Source organism: Calidris pugnax, unplaced genomic scaffold (assembly GCF_001431845.1).
Source record: "Calidris pugnax isolate Ruff unplaced genomic scaffold, ASM143184v1 scaffold49, whole genome shotgun sequence".
NCBI classification, from domain to species: Eukaryota; Metazoa; Chordata; class Aves; order Charadriiformes; family Scolopacidae; genus Calidris; species Calidris pugnax.
Genome location: NW_015090798.1, coordinates 3,184,846 through 3,205,757, shown reverse-complemented (window position 1 = coordinate 3,205,757; position 20,912 = coordinate 3,184,846). Strand labels below are relative to the sequence as shown.

The window sequence follows — 20,912 nt, the reverse complement described above, 5'->3', positions numbered from 1 at the left end:
CTGATGTCTTGGCAGGTTGTTTCCTTGGGTGCGTTGAAGACTCGTGCTGTTGCCTGTGTGGGTTTGTTGTCCTGCTGGATTCTACTGCCAGGTGCTTAGAAACAGGCTGCCTGGTCCTCACTTTTTGTCTTTTGAGATACAGCTTAGTCCTCCTCAGAAGGTTTTGTTCAGTTCCACGAGAAACTGTTGTTTAAAGTTGACAGACCACATCTGTTTGACTGTTCCCAATTGGGTTTTTGTTTATATTATATTATGCTCTATGTATTTATCCATGAATGTCATGTGCATCACAGCTTCTAGAAAATCCTACAAGTTCGTTCAGATTTTTTCTCAAAAATGCATTTCTGGAGTGTAAAAGCTTCACTCTCTTCCAGCGTTCCTTTCTTTGTGATGTTTCTAAAACAAACATGGTCCTTATTTTCCATATGCAGGCAGAGATGTGCTCCTGTCTCATTCTCTCCAGAGAGTTTCTGTCATTGACCATCACCTTGCAAGTTCTTCCCTAGAGTGGTTTGTGTGCTGGTGTCATGTGAAACTCAAGAGTTACTATTAAAGTGATGACAAAAGCTGTGTTTTCTAGTAGAGGTTGAGGTTTGCAGAGCACTGACACTGGTCATCCCCTGGACCAACAGGCTTTTTACCTGCTCGGATGGCTGCTGTAGAGTCTGGGTCCAGAAGAGATGTTAATGATGCTATTACTCGCAGGACAGGAGATCTGATGCTGATGTATGCTGAATTTATCTGGAACCACAGTAAAATCCATAAGGGATGCTTACGTGTAATCATCTGTAGGATCTGGGTTTAATTTAAAGCACTTTGTAACTAAAACCAGAAAAATCAGGAGAAGGAATGACCAATGAGTTTAAAGTACTGAATAGAATGAATTGACATGTAAACTAGTGCTACGTTGTCTTCAGAAAACAGGAATAAATGTCTAGGGAAGTAGTCTATTTAGAAAAGGCACAAAAAAAAGTTCACATTTTTCTGTCATCTTTATCCCTAGAATACTATACAGTAAGTTAGTGACTAAAGATATAAGGTATTTGCTACTGGAACACATTGTGTATGCGTTACGTTGTCAAAAGCAGAGATTGCTGTGAGTGTAGACGTACCGATTTACAAAAAAAGTGACATTTGGTGATTTTTGTTTCTAATTTAAAACTGGAAAAGAAGTTATTAAGTTTATAGCTCGTTGTAATGAAAGTATAAATTCTTGTCGCATTTTGAAATGGAGAATGATCTTATTCACATATTATAGAGGAAGTGGTTTAAATAGGTTTTGACTGTCCGTTGCCCTTCTTCATGTTACTGATGTATAAGATTACTAAATACATGTAAGATTTTAAACTAGCTGTCCTTCTGGGAGGACCTAAGACATGTTATGGGATCATTAGTACTTACAACATCCCTGTGAAACAAGATTGAATTTATACCTATGTTACGGGCAGATAAATTTTAGTGGGATATATGCTTTGGCTGATTCTGTAAGGAAGTGGCCATGGAGATGCTAAGCTTTTTCTCCATCAGCCTGTTTTCTGTGTAAAATGGCATGGCTGCTTTGTCAGTTTAATGACAAAACATGAAAAACTAGCACCGGTGAGACTTGTTTGGCCATCTTTTTGCAAAGTAACATGCAGCTCTTTGGTCCCTTACCCCCCTTGGGTTTTCTCTGGCTGAACTAATTCACTCTTTCAACCCAGACATGCAGATGGCTCCTGCCACACCCAAACCGTTGTGTCCTCCAGCTTGGCAGATACATCGCAAGCACTGTGGGTATCCATGCAATTCTGTGCACCTATATGCATTTTTAAATAAAATTGAAAATAACTTCTGAATAAGAAGTCTCTCCCAGGTTTTCTCCTAATCTTGGCAGAAACCATTATCTTTAGGTATGAACATGACTAAAATATGCAAATGTATTTAGCATTGCATATTTCAGTATTAAATGCCTTTTTCTGCAAGCAGCCATTTCTTTGTCTAATATTTTGCCAATACCTCTTTGACATTACAGTATTTCCCCTTACAAAATCTACTTATTTCTAAATTAGAATGCTAGCAGTGACATGCAAGCAAATACAGATTCTTTATAGCTCACTAAATTTACTCTTCAGAATTTACTATTCAGTATAGTTTCTTCAAGACTGATTATAGTTTTTGCTTCAGTTTCTCCTGAGGACCACTGATAATTCCTTATTTGTGTTCTAATATTGAGAAATGCCAGGAAAAAGCCTCCAGGAATAAATACTGTGCTTATGAGTCAAGATTAGGCTTTGTTAAAATTATTTGGATTTTACTTAATGCTGCTTCTCCCACATTCGATCCTGAAAAGAAATGGCATGTCCTGGGTACCTTGAGTTTACATAATTAAGAGTTAAAGCTTTATGCTTTAACATTATTTTCAATGCTTTTATGATATCTCTTCTTGTGGAAGAAAACATGTACTTCATACTTATTTTACTGCGAGTGTTGTTTCAAGTCTTCTTGAAAACTAGACTTTAGATACAGTTTGTTTTCACCCATGAACTGTCAGAGCAAATTATGTGCTCCTTGTGAGTACGGCCAGTTCCTCAGATTTAGGACTCGGTTTTCTTTTCCTCTTTATTTAAGAATACTTTGAATGTGATCCCAAGGGTCCTCAATGGAAATAAAGGTCACAGAAAAGTGATCTCTTAATTATTGTTTGCATTAATAACAGAGCAGAAATTAGTAGGAAAAAAGACAAGAGATGACACACTGTGTGGCACTTGGCTTTCCATGTGCTGCTGGGGCAATTAGCTGATGTTGTTCCCTGTTATCACTTCATCAGCATCCAAAAGCCAACACATAATTTAGGCTGGAAAGCATGTTTGATGGTCATCTCCTCTGCCTGCTCGAAGCTTTTGCTACCCCTTCTCTGCATCGTTCTTGGAGAGTGATTATTGCTGAGCTCAACCTGCCCCAGGCTGATCCCTGGGGTGGCATAAAACCGTTCAGAGGATTTTGTACTCTCATCGCTTCTCTTTTGAAAAGAGTTGGTAGTAAAGAGAACAGGAATGAAAGAAAAGGAAGTTTTAGTCCTAGAGAGGCATCTATGTATAGTATACATTGCACACTTGTAGTGAACAATGAATATATAGTATTAGTGCAAAGCACAGTATTCACTTTTCAAGTTTGTTTTTTTTTTGACAGTACTTAACCCAGGAAACATTCTGGCAGATACTATAAGACATATAAAAACTTATCTTTTTTTTTTTTTTTTTTTTGACAGTACTTAGCCCAGGAAACATTCTGGCAGATCCTATAAGACGTATAAAAAAATTATCTGTTTTTCATCAGCTGCTGTAGTTGTCAGTGTGCATTTAATGGAATTATTTTTCCAAGGGCAATGAAGGCTTACCTTTAAAAGTAGAATCCAAGTGACAAATTGCAGACAATTCGGGGTACTAGATCACTAGGATTCCTTATCTAAATTGTTTGCATGTCAGATTCCCTTCGTAGCCCTGAATAATTTGGATAAATGACCCTTCAATTAGTAATTGAATTTCCTTAACAACAGTTGGGTGATGGTACATAAAAGGTAATAAAAGCCTTTAGCAGTGCCCTTTCCTGGAGTTTGTCACAGTCTCTACCTCTGATAGTGGATGACACTTATTATTCAAGTCATATTTTCTTAAAAGTGGTCGCTTTACTGAGTTGTGTCTTTCTCCTTTGAGTGAATCATACAGTGGTAAAATAAAACTGTTTTTTTTTAGTAGAAAATTTTACAGGCAACCCATTTTACCCAAAATACATTCTAAAAAATTAAGGTTACTGTTAGAAATTTAGTTTCCTAATATACTGAGAGGTCAATTAATTTAATTGTCAGTAATTTAACTTTACTGTCATACGGGAAGTCAATTCTGGGTAGTTTGTGTGAGAACTGCACAACTTCTATAGCTATTCATACATTATCTGAAGCTCATATAGGACCAAAATCACCTTTGGCAATACTGAGATTTTTGCTGATCTAAGATTTGAGATTTGGCCTTTAAACTGCAAGTATTGTGTAATATAGAAACATACAAATGGAAAGTAAATAGTAATTTATAGCTAACTAATTTCTATAATGAAATTAAAGAAACCTGATGTTCTATGCCTGGTACAGCTAGAAGAATTCAAAATCTACCTTTTAAAATACTCTGGTCATACCTGTGTCTTGCAGAAGAAAATGAAAAACATCTAATGAAAAGATATCGCCAAAAGAAGCCAAATCTTCCAGTATGTCGCTTGATTTGTTTGTTTATTTAGCTTACTAAAAGATTACTAGTACTTGAGTAAAACTGTTTGAACTCCCATACACACAAATTTTTGAGGCATAAAACTTTAATTTGCTGAAATGTTCTCAAAAATACTTTTCACGATCCCTTCTTTCTCTTTATAAGTTGAGACAACATCAATAACCCAAGTTCTAAATGTTTATTTCTCATCAATCTTCCATATATAGATATATATTTATATTTTTTTCAATCAGTTCTCCCTGCAGTTCCCTCTTTTTAGAATACAGGAGTGTTTCTGTGGCTTTATGAAGTGTTTTCTACCATGGTTTTATCTGATTTTTTTAATGTCTTGTGATGCTGCAGAGAGCATAACACTTGTTAAAAATGATTCATAGGTCAAATACCTGTAACTATTGGTACAGGTAATGGCGTGACAGTGATTTGGGAACACTGGCTGCTTGGTTGTCTGGGATAGCAAAGGTCTTACAGTTTTACAATACCATGCACATGACTTCATTTGATCACACAAAATATACAAATTCCCTCACTCTTATGTGCTTATTTGCTTTCTCTTAATAAATCCAATCTGTCTGCTTTGACTCTCCAAGAATATAAATTCTTCAGGCTGGATAATTCTCCCACTGTTTTTTATGCTTGAAAAATACACAGTGCAGTAGGATACTTCTAGAAACTGTAATTAATTAATAAGACTGATAGACGTTTGCTCAAAGCTGCCAGAAGTTGTTCAGCTCCTTGCCATCTGTAACCTGAAATGCACTGCTCATTAAACGGGGTTAAATCCTCACTGTCGTTGGCATTCGTGGGACTTTCTATATCTTTTAGACTATATTGGAAAATTGATTCAGATATGAGTAAGGCACTCCATCTTGAATAAGAATACAATAAAATAAACGTATTAGATGTATTAGTTTCCCCATGCATCTCTGTCTTCAGCGCACAAGTTCTGTATATTTTTTCATTTCTGAGAGATTTATTAGGAGCCATTAGACTTGCAAAGTACTTGGTGGATTTCTGATTGCTACAAAGGAAATAATTGTGCTAGATAAGGGAAAACAAAGCCTTCCTATTGCAGGGAGGTACCTAGAACACTTACAGGTTTATGACTGCAAAACTCAAAAAATGCTGTTTATCAAAATAAAAACATAATACGTTTTATAAAAAACTAAAGATGTTTCAGCAATTTCTCAGCCAATATTATCTAAATAAAAATAGTGACCCTCTCTCCTTGAGGGCAGTGTAATTTTGATATTGTTGATTAAGTAAAAGATATGATTATTATGGAAACTTGTAATAATTGATTCTGTTTTAATTAGATGATGTCAAAGGCTAGGTTGATTCGAAAATTGAGTTGCTTTCTGAGCTGTGGTAGACTGCTATGAATAATTATTTGCTATAAGTTTTTGGCAAAGGCTTTTATAATTTTTTTTTTCTTCCATTTTAGTTTGTTTAAGGTAATTCTCTACTCGAACAACTGATCATACCTGCCTCTGAATGTCTGCAGTTGTAACAATTTCCCTAGAAATGTCATTGCTGGAAACAGTGTTCTTAGGGTTGGCGTTAAAATGTCAGTGCACCAACTGTTCAGAAAGGTGCTGAGTTTCACGATACACATATTGCCATCTTCCAAGTCAATTAAGTAAGCCAAATCTGCTCTTTTCCTCCCTGATAGCTTCTATGCTTCACCAGGAATAGTTGGATAAACGTGACTCCCGTTTTAGTAATTCATGTATTTATCTTGTTACTGTCTGGGATACTCTTCATTAAAGCTTTCAAAATTAGTGTTGTATTCAACTCTTAAACTCTTATATAAATATCTGTAAGTGCACAGAAGCATTTGCTTGGTTTTCCCCTCCCTTTCCAAAAAAAAAAGCTGAACATTTGAAATTTCCAATTGTTTTCAAAGGAGGTATGTGAAAATATGCACAGATGGTGTTTTTAGGAGCCTGATTTTTGTGCCCAAACTTCTAACGAGTGCAGTCTGGTATGGAAAGTAGCTCTGGGTGTTTTGCTATTACTTTTTTCCCAAAAAAATAATAATAAAAAAAATTTAAAAATATAAGTGCAGTATGGTACTTCTAACATCAGCCAGTTTGGGCTCTGCTTTTTAAATAAGAGTAATTTCCTTAATCTTTCTGGAAAATGTGACTTGTCCCTTTAGTAATTAATGTTGACTTGCCTGGGACCAACAGCAAACACCTTGGAGATCCAGTGCCAGTCTGTCAATGATACGGGGAATATCAATAAACTTGTGTAACAGGAATCAGAGTGGATGAAGTAAAACTTTTGGACAGTATCATAAGATCTGGTTTACGAGGCTTGGGAGTCTGCTTTAGTCAGATGTTTACATAGGACAGCACTGAATTTCAGCAGAACAAACCCATGCTTTTTAACTCTCAATTCTCTTTAACTCTTCTTAGTTGCGCTCAATTTAATTGATTTGTGAATTAATTTCCTCCGACATAAAATGTAGTAATATTTTAGGCTTTTTGTGTGTTTTCTAGGTCTACTTTGGTATCAAACTTTGAAAGACTGAACATGCAATTACAAGAGAATGCAATTCATGCACTGATATTTTTATTTTTTAAACCCAAGTTTTTAAAACGTTTTAGGTGTTGCTTTTTGTCTTGCTAGGAGTTAACCTATAAATAGTTGCAAATGCAAATCTTCCCTCTCTGTTTTTTGCATGGCTTCTCATGCCAGTGGTTTTCTTTGAAGCAGCACTCATAAATATTCTTTAATAGATGAAAATATCCTTGAAGAGCAAATGCATTCTTAGAGTGTTGTAAATGTCAAAGGAAGGATGGAGGTAAGAATTATCTTTAAATTTAATGTTTCCACTAGAAAATTCTCCTGAGGGAAAGAAGCTTGCAAAGAGCACTGGTAGTGCATAGGTACCCATGCTGATTCAAGAACTGGTCTTTAAGATCTGCTGCACGTTGAGGTTTGTGGAAGGTTATATCTGCTTTAAGTTACTGAGTTTCTCCTTGTGCTAATGCCTTTCTGTATGGCTATGAAGGAACCGAAAATCCATTTGCCCATGAGCTTCCCTTTCCAGCCTTGTCTTGAGTCTCTAATCACAAACTTAGTTTTGCCTGAACGTGTTTTTTGATCATTCTCTGTCTCAGTGAAGCCTACAGACATACTCTTCTGCTTCCTCCATCCATGTGCTCCAGGGAGCCACCCAGATGTTGTAGATGTAGGAATATACAAGCAGAGTAATGTGTTAACTATGCCCGTGCTCTTAAATATGGGATACTCTTCTAGCTACAGTGGGGAGAGATGGTGAAATGGTTAGATGGTGAGAACTGGAAATTGGTGAGGTTCAATATACTGGGGATATGTCAGAGAAGCTGAGGAAAGTCTGCAGTGCTGAAGAAAGACCAGAATACTGGATTAAACTGGTGATAAATGGAAATCTGGGAGAGTAGACAGGATGAATCAGGTTACCAGGTGTCTCTTACTCTGTTTCTTTTGTGTTATATTACAGAGATAGACAGGAATACCAAACTGAGGTGAAAGGATAAGTAACAATCCAATGTGTGGCTAAGAACATATGGAAATTGTAGACAGCATTTTTTTATATCAGGACTTTGAATTTTGTAGTTTGTCAAATGTTTCTCAAGACCCTGTTGATACTGGTTTTTACTTTGGGTGACCAAAAAAAAAAAAGAATATTTTGATAGCTTATAAAGGTGTTTCACATCCCATAGTAGCTCTGGGGAACACTGAAATTAAGGACAGGTAGCAAGTCCCTGAGGCTTTACCAAATGGGAATTTTCACTTCAGCTTTTAAACGTTTCATTTTAATTTGGAATCAACTGCATAGTTTAATACTCAGAATGTCTCTTGAGACATAATTTCATTTTCTGGCTTTATATGCTTCCCCTAAAATATGGAAATATTTGCACTATGAAAGACACAAACATAAAAGAATAAGGCTGAATATTGAAGGCATCTGTTGTTCTCAGTAGGAATAGGATTCCGAGGGAATAGCATGATCTAATTGAGCTAATATAAATTGTAAACTATGACAGATTCATTTAAAAGAAATCTGAAATGGGACTCAAACTTAAAATGCTTAGGACAAAAAGTCTTGGACCTGCAATGTTGAACTAATTGTTGCATGAATATTTATCTCTTGTCTTCTATTTACATCAGTGGTTTCTTGTAACATTGTGTTCAGAGACTTGGCTTAGGAGTCTCTGTCCAATACGTCTTCACTTGTCATCTTGCTCACTGCCTACTTCTTGGTTTCTTCCCTTGTGTTCATCACAGGCTGGAATGTAATTTCAGAAAGCTTACACATCAGCATTCTTGCTTAGTTTTCAGGTTCTCCTCAATTTTGGAAATGAAATAAAAGATTTGCTAGACCACTATGCTTAAATAAAATTGTATTTTTTTGCAGTTTAAAAAAAGTAACTGAAGTAGGAATGCTTCAAATAGCGTGTTTATTCTTCTCCACAAGCTAGACTGAACAAGACAAAGGACAGTAAGAAGGTGAAGCTGTTCCTTTTAAAGCAATGTTCTCTGTCTTGTTTGATGGACTTCTTATTCTCCTTTGCACCTGATCATTAGATGCTACAACTAGTATAGGGGAAACAAGCACTTCTGTCTCTACAGCTGTCTCCCAAGATTTGGAATTTTATTCTGTATTGGTCACAGCCTTGTAATCATTGCTGAGGTTTTTTGTTGGCTGTTTTTTTCCCCCTCACCGTGCTTTGGCATCTGGAAAGGTAAAATTTAAAGTGTCATGGTAACTTATACAGATCTACTTTATGATACTTCAATCATTGATGTTTTCTTGAACTTCAGTTATTTTCTTTTGAAGCTGGAATAATGTCTTGCATAACGCACTTGGGCCATTCAGTTATACAGATAGAGTAAAACTAATTTTTTTTTTTCTTACTGATTACTTTTGCATATCATTCTACCATTAAACTTGCCCACTGAGTAAACAAAAAAGCCCAAAACTCTTATTGGAAGTGATAGGGAATGCAAATCGTAAAGACACAGTAAGAGCAGAACTCCTATTGCATCTTTTTAAAGTGGTTATAATTTTAAAGGCTGGGAAGCTGTTTAAACCCCAGAATGAAAGGAAAATTCACCTATTCCACCCATAAAGGAAAGAAACATGCATTTTCATTTTACAGACTTGATGGGCCTTTCAAATTGCAAGAGTGACAATAAAGATTTGTCTTGCCAAGACATCTGAGCCAAGGAATTTTTGGAAAATAAAAATTTCATAGGGCAACTTCTGTAACTTTTGTTTTATCTCTGAGATTCATCTAAAAGCTGTGCTTTTTTTTTATGTGAAGGACATCAGCTGAAGTTTTATTGAACTGTTCAAACATTGTTCTTGTGCAATTTCTATAGACCATTTATATATACTTCTGGGCAAATGATTTCAAGGTTTGGTTTTTTAGCAGCCTCGGGTATATATTTAATCCCAGCTGTTTTAAAATCACATTTTATGCAGTGTGGATTATTCATGCAATCCTGGGGTTCACAGAATTGTTTGTTGTTAGAATTAGGATTCCTAGATTCTGTGCATGTTTACAAGAACTAGTAATCATGGCAAGGCTTTGACCTTCCTTCCTAGTCTTAAATGCAGACTAGAGCAAGTTTTTTTAGGTGTAAAACAAAATAACATTTCTAGGAAAACACTTAGGTTTCAGTATTGCTTTCCAAAGGGTCCTTAACGTTTTTGTTGAAAAAATGTCTCAGTCTTAATTATCTGATTGCTTATACTCTTGTTTTCTGTAGCATTTTTGTTACCATTTTTATTATTTATTTTAAAAATAAAAGATCTGAATTTTTACCACCAAAAGGCTTGTGCCATTTAAAATGGATAACGTTGCTGATACCCTTCAAACCCAAAGGAAGTGACAGGAGGAATTTTTGCACTTGGTTTAAGCTAACAAAAGAGGATCATTAAAATTTGATCACCTTCTTTTTAAATAAAGCATTGCTGGTAAAGGAAAAGGAACTGCTCTTGGCAAACCACATTTTTTTGTTTGAATATCAGATGGTAATAACTATGCAATAGATTATCTAGGAAAGGATCAGATAAAGATGCTTCCTTTTTTAACTCTTCTTTGGAGAATTAAATGAAGCCTGGGCATGTCAACAGAAGTAAACTAGCTTTGTGTTGCAAGGAGTGGGAGTTGTTCTTGAAGAGAATCCAGGATGCGAGGTTCAGGATGGTCATGGCCCAATAATTTACACTGAAAAACTAAGGAGTGATGTATAAACTATGTATTTCCCCCCTTCAGATACCTTAACTGCTTCAGACATAGGAATATATTGCATGATTTAAAGTAAAAGTTGGTTTACATCTTGCAGCCCTTGTTGTCTGAGGACAAGTACGTGTGCTCTGGTTACCAGTGTGAACTGCAACTTCAGAATGGGTGCAGTTCTGGGAAATTGTTTGTATTCTGCTGAGCAAGTTCAGAAGTTGGCACTGCCCCTAAAGTAGTTGGACCATGAGACATCTTTCTGTAAAAAGCCACTGACAGGAAAGCAAACTGCAAACAGATTCCTGTGGTAAGAGGCATGTGGTATGCATGAAATCTTGCCATGGACAAGAGAGGGAGCATGCCATGTGTCTATACCTGATCCATATGTTTACAGAGCCGTGAGTTTATTTTTAGCTTATTTAAAATACTGATAGTATAAATAGAATACAAAAGAGTTGTTATTGCAATAATATTAACAGTTCATGTTGATATGACATCTCATACTGCAGCAGATTCATGACTAGAGACCTTGACGAGTAATTTCACTTGGGTATCATTCTTCTGTAGATACTATCATAATCTTCCCTGAGACTGCAGAATGTTTTGAAATAAGGTATCTACTGATTGGTACTATTTTGGTTTTATAAATCTTTTTCAAGGCAGAGCGCCACACAAACCGGTCTTGGGGGTTTTGGTGGGTTTTCCCCCCCTCCTTGGTTTGTGTGTTTAAAGATGTAATGTTCCTGGGGAAGCCAAAGCAATATATATATATATATATATGTATTTGGAAACATTAATATTAAAAAGGTGAGGAAATCCTATGAGTGTTTTCAGATAAATGTTTTACCTTCAGAGAAAATCAACTGGTTAAAACATCCATTACACATTTATCTTCCTCTTCTATTATTTTTTTTTTTTTTTTGTATTTCACTGGGTGGAAAACAAAAGAGGTAAGCCATTAAAATGTGACCAACCTGAATTATATCTGAAGACTTCACATGGGGGAGTCTACCTAATGATAATAAAATAGCATAGGATAAAATATGATTACTGAATCAAAAGCAACTTGAAGTTAAGGAGAGTGGAATTACCTAGTTTAATCAAGAGACAAGAATGAAAATTGCACAATGTGCCATAAATTCTTTACTGACCAAAAGTGCTAAGGGCATCTTTGCAATTAAGATGCTTACACCTGACAAGTTACCTGTGCATTGGAAATTGTAGAGGTGGGTGGTTTTTTTCCAGTCTAGTTCCTTGGATATAAGATAACTTTAATAGAATTTTTTTTTTTTTTACTGAAGAGCTTATCTCTTCCATTTTTAATACAGTTTCTGCAGTACAGGTAGCTGCCTTATTCTGATGGGGCAAGTTTGAAATCATAATTTACGTAATAGAAAACATTATTTCTACTTGGTTACTGAAGTTCTATATCCAGGCATACAGAGCAGCTGATATGAACTAAGAAATTTCTGCAGGGTTTAAATAGAAGTAATATTCATATGTGCCCCATACTGCATAAGAACTTAAAAGTTTACCATCATTCTTGTAGTATTTAGGAGTTGTTTTCTTCGAGTAGTATTTCTTCTACTCGTAATAAGAGAAACAATTAGCAGTATTTCACTGAATCTTTATGTTCCTCAGCATCAGCGCTGAGTACATGATACATATATTTTTGTGTGTATTATATGAAAACTATTGTTCTTTGTACTGATCTATAGAGATGGGAGAAAAGCTTATTACTGGCTTTGCAGTTAACTTCCTGTTCTAGGCTTCAGAGTTGGAAATTTATTTACAGCCAGCTAATGAAATTTTCCTTTGCTCGCCTAGACCATATACAGGTTATTACCATTATCACTGGCTACTTGTAACTTTGTAAGAGCTGAGTTCACAATAAGAACTGCTTCACTTCCGCAGGCTGTAGAGCTGGAAAATAATGTGGATTTATGCTTAAGGCCTTTATTCGATCAGGTCTTTCAGACTCTGTTGTTACTAAGGCTGCAGACTTCATAGAATCATAGAATCGTCTAGGGTGGAAGAGACCCTTGGGATCATCGAGTCCAACCATCTACCCTACTCTACAAAGTCCTCCCCTACACCATGTCCCTTAGCACTGTATCTAAACGGCCCTTAAACACAGCCAGGGATGGTGACTCCACCACCTCCCTGGGCAGCCTGTTCCAATGCCCAACCACTCTTTCGGTGAAAAATTCTTTCCTAATGTTCAATCTAAACCTACCTTGTTGGAGCTTGAAGCCATTCCCTCTCGTTCTGTCACTAATTACCTGTGAGAAGAGACCAGCACCACCCTCTCTACAGTGTCCTTTCACGTAGTTGTAGAGAGTGATGAGGTCTCCCCTCAGTCTCCTCTTCCTCATACTAAACAGTCCCAACTCCCTCAGCTGCTCCTCATACGATTTGTTTTCCAGCCCCCTCACCAGCTTCGTTGCCCTCATACTCAACTTCATACTCAACTTCCACAGTTTCCAGAGGTCTTCAGCACATGGTCCCAAGTACTTGCCCTGCCATTGAGTGTTCCCAGCCGGGAACCAAAAATTGTGTCTTTGGCTAACGCCCATGGGTCACATGGGAGATTGAATTCCCTGGTTGCTCCATTCCCCTGCTTTTAACCTGCAAGATTTACTTTGATTCTGCCTCCTTTCATCTCTGGTCCTTGGGGACAGACTCAAAGTAGCGTTAGAAAGACAGATGAGGGGGGGGGTTTGCCTGAAGCTGCAAGTGGCTGTGGCCATACTTGTTGGAGAAGTGGTGGTAGATATGGTTGCAAACAAATGTTGATAGGAGGTAGGGAGACAAATGATGATACTGCAGAGATATCAAATAAGGCTATCAAAATCTACCAGCTGTATGTAGCTGTAGACCATAATGCAGACTTGGATGTTTCTCTTACTAGGCCAACAATGCTAAATGGCTACGCTGCTCTCTGATTTATAGTCTCGGTCGCTGTTTCCTGTCTGAAGCACACAGTGGGAAGTTTCTTCAGGCTTTATCCGTAGCATGAAACCTAGGTGATTTTCCAGTTGACCAGAGATGATCATAAAATTATTTTTGGAATGTGTTTTTAATTTGCCTGTGATTAAAATAACTGTGCAGAATAGAAAAATTGTACTTTACGTAAGAGGGCCAGAGTTTTGAGCAACCTTTCTTTGAGTAAGGTTCAGATCAGGTTTATTAGACCATAGATATGATCAGATCAATTCTAAACCTATTTAAAATTATTTTCCTATTTGTCAGAGTTAAATCCTGCATACTTTGGGAGAGCTAATCACCTGTATTACGTGAGAGGAAGATCTATAGGCCAGTATTACAATCACAACAGTTCTAGGAAACCTGGAGTAGACAATTAATTGCTTCTGTCCCCCAAAGAACTTTACTGAAGGATCCCAGAGGAATGCTGATAGACTGTTTTTCTTCTCGATATCTGCAGGACACTGCTAGGAGGGAAAAGACAGTTACCACAGGCCTAGCAGGGTGGTAACTTAACTTGCTGTCAACTTTGGTACAGCTGCTTCAAAAATGTTTAGTTTAATCAGGGCATTAAGCCACATCTGCAACCTCTACAGTATCCACAATAGTTTTGAGATAGCAAAAAATGTCAGGGGAAAGAAAACCCCTGAAAACTGTAGGGAAGACCTTGACTGAGAAGATGAAATGTAAGTCTTGAACCATTTCTGGGAAATCCTGGGGGCAAAAAGGTTCTCACAGGTGAATGAATAAATTATTGAAGTTATGGAATCAAAATGTTTAAAAATCATATGCATATTTTATATAAATATATACATATTTGTGTCACTACATACGTATATTCTCATGAACATATTTACGTGCTACCTTTATTATGCTTACAGGATTCTCACAGCTGATTTCCTGCAATGATTATTCTGTCCTCTTAAGAATGCTGTATTCCTAGTATGCATAAATACAAGATGCTTTCACCCAATTTCTGATATATTTTTCTTTTTTAACAGGTTAATGTAGCTGTTGGTATCAAAATACAAGCTTTTCAGTGTTCTTACTATATACAGACATGATATGCATATGCTTTAGCTAAATCTCGAAAGATCTATGGAACCTATAAATTATTTAAGGCTACACTTTCTATAGCAGTGACGTTGATTCCTGACTTTTTTCCATTCAGCTTTCTCTTCCATTAAATACAGATGTAAATATGTGCAGAATCTAGCACAACTGAACTGAGTCATAATAACTCCAGGTATTCTTTCCACAGAGGGGAGAGTTTTGAAATTAAACTATTTTGTCTTGGAGGCAGAATGCGAATTTCTTAGAAATGGGGTGTGTGAAACTATATTTCTGTACGTTTGGATTCCTATCTTAATCTCACATACTTATCGATAGTAGTATGTCTGATTTTTTTTTTTTTTCATTTTATTTGGGAATGCTCAGCATTGGTTTATCTTTTAAGTTGGAAGATATGACCATACATACAAAACAGGATCTGTATAATAAGCAGGAAAAGATATTTATTTTTTTTTTTAGTGCTCTGCAGAAACATTATTGATAACACTGCCTATGCAGGTTTTATAGTTAGCGTTGCACACAGATATTCAATTTATATTGAAGATTAAAAGATAGTACTCCAGCTTCGGCAGTGAGAATTTTACAGTGCGTGGCACAGGACTTAACGTACGACATGGAAACTGCATTATGCCATTTTCTGTTCCAGCAGGTAAGTCCCAGCCTTGTTTATCCCCCAGCAGAAGCCGACTGGGGAAGGTCAGGCTGGGAAGCTGCTGGCGTTTGACACTGCAACATTCGGGAGTGATGAATATTTAATTCAGCAAGTGAGGGACCGTGTGGGAGGTTGAGGCAGCCGTAGCTCCTGGTTGACTGTCTGCGGTATCGACTTAAGGGTGTTGTGTGAAAATGAATCCTTGGGTGTGAGCTTCAAGGGCAGGGAGTAAGTAAAAAAGGCATTCTGTCAGAGCAGCTGGTTACAGGGAAGTTAGAAATAATAGAGACAAACGTTTGGAGTGTTTTTGTTACTCTGGTCAAAGGTTTTACGTTCTGGTGGGCTAAGCCACCATGTTTTATTAAGCTCCATAAACATAACAGAAAATTAAATTTGAACTTATAGAGTCTGGAACTGTAACAGCGATGAAAGTAATTTATTTTATGCAGGTATTAGCTATTAGAATGGAGCACATGTATAATTTGTTGATATTATGCAAACAGCATGAGGTAGCAGTCATTTCTCCGTCGCCCTATTTTAAGCACAGCAATAGAGCTGTTTGATTTTGAGGATATTATTCTTAGCAAGCTTTCAGGAGAAGTTAAAAACTGTAGACAGAAGCAGGGAGACTGTATTAATTTTCAGTGGGATAGGCCAGGCTAAAGATTTCATATTATTTTGTTTTGTTCTTATGCATGCAGTTTGGATAAGTAACGGTCGGGCTAGTAGAAAGTTTTTAATTGTGTTATGAAGGGTTTATAAATAAATAAAAAAGTCTGTTTTCAAAACCCAGGGCTTTGGCAGTCCCCTCACTGTCTGTCCTGGGCTCTGTGGAAGTCGCTGTTTCCACACAAGACAGAACAAGATCATGGCCACGTAAATACCCATTTTAATATGGAGTGGAGGAAGCCAAGATAGTTTTGTGTTCCTTGTTGCTGTAACATTCAGGACCGACAGCAGCAATGAGCAATAACCATTTTAAACCAAGTACATTGAGCTGGCATGTTATATACTTGTCAGTTAAGAAGGGAATGTACACCTGCATCTCTGCTTCTCCAGCTCATGTTCTAGCACGTAACCCTCTCTGGGCAAATGAAGTGCAGGAGAATTTTTTTGCTATTCACCAGCTGCGGCTAAAAGTGGTAGCTGATACTTTCATAGAAATGGTGAATAATATGGTGAATAATTTGGAATTAGTTCTGCAGTTTCCAGTGACTTAAACGATGAAGGACTCTAATCCTGCTGCATCCACTCTAGAATAATGGTGGCCAACTTTGGACGCCTTGGTACAGAATATTGTCGAGAAGTAAAAGTCTAGAGAAGAGTTATTAAAAGAAATACATTGGGATTGTGATATAGAAGGACCCTTACTTTTATGATAGACCAGGAGGAACTGAAAAGAGACCTGATGATGGTCATCTACTCGTGGCAGCTGTTTATTATGCCGATTGTAAACATCTCGCTGCTACCTTGTGTTCGCCCATCTGTTTGCTTCTACCCATCTGTTATTTCTTGCCATGTGCTTAGGTTGTAAATATGATCTCTGCTCTTTGAAATAAGGAGTTTAGAAATTCGTCTGATTAAAAAAAAAGTTCCGTTGTGGAGTTCAGCGTTTGCATGAAGAACAAAATCCCTTGCAAGTCTCTGGAGTCAACAGCGAGGAAATGCTGCGTACGCAGGTTTTCAAAGCTCCCGGTTGACTTCCTGCAGTCACCCTTTTCTGATGAGGCTGAAACACCTAATTGAGTCGATTTTGTTATTGTTATAGGATTTCGATTTGCTCATAGGCAATAGCACAGGCTAGCTTAGGAGGAAATGTTGCTCTTTGAAGCTGGAAGAATGCTTAAATAATGTGTGCAAATGACGGTATAGAAGGCAAATTGTCTCCAAGAAGCCAATCAGCTTGTGCTCTGTATGTGTCACTTCAACTTGTGCTGTTGCTTTTTTGCTATCAGAGTAGCAAGTTTATATCTGGCATGCACCGTCGTGCTTATTTCAGGGGTTTCTTCTCATCAAATATTTGTAATAGCTTTTTTTTCCCTCATTAAACCAGACAGGCTAAGAGAGTTGGGGTTCTTCAGCCTGGAGAAGGTTCCAGGGAGACCTTAGAGCCCCTTCCAGACCCTAAAGGGGGCTACAGGAGAGGTGGGAGGGACTCTTCATCAGGGAGTGGAGTGAGAGGAATGGTTTTAAACTGAAAGAGGGGAAATTTAGATTATGTATTAGGAAGAAATTTTTTGCTATGGTGCTGGGGAGACACTGGAACAGGTTGCCCAGAGAAGTTGTGGCTGCCCCATCCCTGGAGGGGTTCAAGGCCAGGCTGGATGGGGCTTGGAGCAACCTGGTCTGGTGGGAGGTGTCCCTGCCCAGGGCAGGGGGGTTGGAACTGGATGATCTTTAAGGTCCCTTCCACCCCAAATCATTCTATGATTATACTGTGCTTTTTGTAAGTGGAGTCTTTGCCATTGTTAGTTAATATAAAAACATCTGAATTTAATTTTTTCTTGAGTATTTTAAGAGATGTTTTTTACTTTGTTATTAAATATAATCTCTGTTTAGTAACTCTCTCTCAAAAGGGAACTATAATGCTAGCTAATTCAGCATTATTTGTCACTTTATGCTGGCTCATCACAATGCTCTGTTCTGAGACAGGTAGTGTGTTTGGGGTTAAGATTGATTTATTTATTAAGGAAGATTAGATTAGATTGTCTCAGAAACCTACTCAATCTAAGAATTGGGTTTTTTCCTTATTTTAAAATGTGCTTTCATATTGCTGTTAATTGATTTCTGCTTCAGTTTGGATTGTCTTATAGTGAAGTACTATTCCTACACAAAAAGAAGAAATACTGATTATATACCTGCTAATAATGACCAGCTCCTAACTACAAGAATTGTGTAGTTCTGTCTTTTGTAGTGTGGGACTACGTCAGTGTGTACCCCAGAAGATGAATGTGGTGAGGGTGTGCTTTGGTTGCCAACACATGTGCTGGGGGGGCGGACCAGTGACGCTTAAACCCGAATTCAAGGTCTAAAAATGCATGTGGAATTCCATCTATGGACTGAATAGAATTGAATTTTGTAAATTGATGGTTTTGCACTTTTTTTCTTGCCGTGGTGATCAAGAAAAACCTTAAAAGTCTTAAAGCTTTGTTTAGAAATCCTCAAAGGAAGAAAATGTGTTGCTATTATTATCAATGAATTTGTCCTAACAGCTCTTATAGTACGCTTTGTACGTTCAGGGAAACTTTTCCTGTCCTACTGCTGTTGTGGACAATCTTTTCAGAAAAGCTGCATTTCCTCCCTTTCCTGCCTTCCAAGTACATCAAAACAAAATAATTTTGTGTTTTATATTATTCTGGGAGCCTGTCAGCTGGACTGGGTAAAAGAACTTGAAAATCCAGGACTTCAAAAACCAGATCTACTTTTTCCTTCCGTTAACCTTCCCTAGCTGAAAAATGCTTTTGTTTTGTGTGCGTGTGTTTTATTCCTTCTCTGTTTCACTTAAATAGTGGCTTTTAAACCCCGATTTCTAAGTACCTGGTTCCAAAGTCAGAACTTGAAGGAATTTAACCAGATTCCTCTGATCTGAATAGGAATTTTCTTTCCTCTTTTTTTTTTTTTTTTTTTGTACTAGCTTGCAGTTCAGGTCTATTGATTATGAATTATTAGGTCTGGACATAGCTTATAGATACAAAAGTTATTTATATACTTCATTGTAAAGAGACTGTTTCTGACTGAGGACTTTAATGTGTCCCATCAATTAAAACAAACATAAAAAGTATATTACTAATACCTAGAAGTTGATATTCTCCATCTGTCCTTCATATTGTCTCACTATAATATACTTGTCAACAAAACCATGGTGGTTTTCTTCCAGTCTTCTATTCTAATTTTCCTGTCCACTTTTCCTTGACCTGCTTGTTTGATTTGGGGTCAGCAAATTTAGTCCAGAGGGCAGTCAGCCTTTCTGCTGAGCAGAGAAATATTGGGAGCTAGGTCTGGATCTGGTTCTATCTGAATATTGCAGTTTTTTTAGAAGCCTTTGTGAAACTGGTCAGAAACCTGTCATGAACTCTTGCGTAGGTAGCAATTACTGTTATTGCTGTATCAAAATGTAAAAGCTTTAGGAAAAAGCGTCAGAATTGATGCTGCTTCACTCTGGGTATGGGGGGTGGGGGGGGAACCAACATCAAAATATGGTGTTGGTGATAGATGCTTATATAAAGCTTTAAAAAGCTAATATTTGAGTTCTGCGTTTTGAATAACGCTGCCAGTGAAATTTGTATAAAGCAATTAAAAATGTCAAAGGATTAAGAAGGTCAGGGACTGTAGCTGAGATCTGTTTGCATTGGCCTCTTCTGTTCTCTTCTAAAGAAGAGATACACACTTGTGTTTTCAGTATCTCTTTACCAGCTATTTAAGGAAATTCCTTTTCAGAGACCAAAGGCATTTAGGAACTTGTAAGGTGGACTGGGATCTTTAATGCCTCAGAACTTGTTGATTTTTTTGGTCTTGTTTCGTTGGGTTATTTGGTGGTGTTTTTCACCAAACTCTTCCAGGCAATGTGTTCTGTGTCTTTTCAGAAGAACAGTTACTGCTACAGATGGGTGGCTGCAGGGAGTGGTGTAAACATAAAATATTGAAATTTGCCCAGTTCCTTCTCAGGCTGAACCCTTTGCTGGGGTAAACTGGGGGCTTCTGGGAGCTGTTTGATTTGGGTTCTTTCCATTACCTGTGTGAGCCTCACTGGAAGCATCCAACAGCGGGCTTGTGTTTCAGATAGCAGACACAGAAACTATGTCATCCAACTGCAACTTTGATAATGCTTTGATGTATTGTGTCGATAATGTATTTATCTTTGCTCGGTGCGTAATATAAAGAATATCTTGAAGATGTGCATTTGTGTTTATTATAATTCCTTAAAGGCATTCACCAAAACGTTTTATGGTCAATGCTGTCATTAAAATTAGATCAGACAGTGATTTTCTTCTGTTAAGCTTTTCCTTAATGGGTTCTTTGTCTTCTTTTAACTGTATTAGACATTACGTATTGCATCACCATCTAATGCAATAGAGTTGCTCTCTGTGTTTATGTAGCGCAGGGAAGTTCTCAAAGGGAAATTAAAACATATTCTTTGGGTTCTTTGGTCATGGCTTCAGCAGATCACTTTTATAAACAGGAAACGCCTCTCATGCAAGATGGAAAAGAATTAATTTGTAAGGTAATAGTAAGGAATGCGTGTAGGTTCCTAAAGAGGCTTTCTTGGAGAGCTCCTAACCCCAACAGGTGTATTGTGCCAGAGCCAGCTCCCCACCGGTCCCAGGTCAGCCAGCTGGAGCACAGTGGGGGCTCCTCGCCCAGGGCCACCACTTGGGCTCCTGGTACCTCATTCCTTCTGTAGACTGGTGCTGTGGCCAGGGCTTCCCATGACCTTCAGCAGCTTACATGCAGGTCCTTTGGCCAACTGGCAGAGTGGGGGTGATGGGGGTACCTAAAGGTGGGCCTACAGGAGAGATGGGGAGGGACTCTTGCTCAGGGAGGGGAGCAATAGGACGAGGGTTAATGGTTTTAAACTGAAAAAGGGGAGATATGGATTAGATATTAGGAAGAAACTATTTCCTGTGAGGGTGGTGAGACAATGGAAGAGGTTGCCCAGAGAAGCTGTGGCTGCCCCATCCCTGGAGGGGTTCAAGGCCAGGCTGGATGGGGCTT

The 20,912-nt window shown here is 37.7% G+C and overlaps 1 protein-coding gene across 4 annotated transcripts in view; it reads left to right on the top strand.

Moving 5' to 3' along the window:
• Window positions 1–20,912, top strand: part of KCNIP4 (Kv channel interacting protein 4) — a 491,412-nt gene that overhangs the window by 132,863 nt on the left and 337,637 nt on the right. The window lies entirely within an intron of this gene.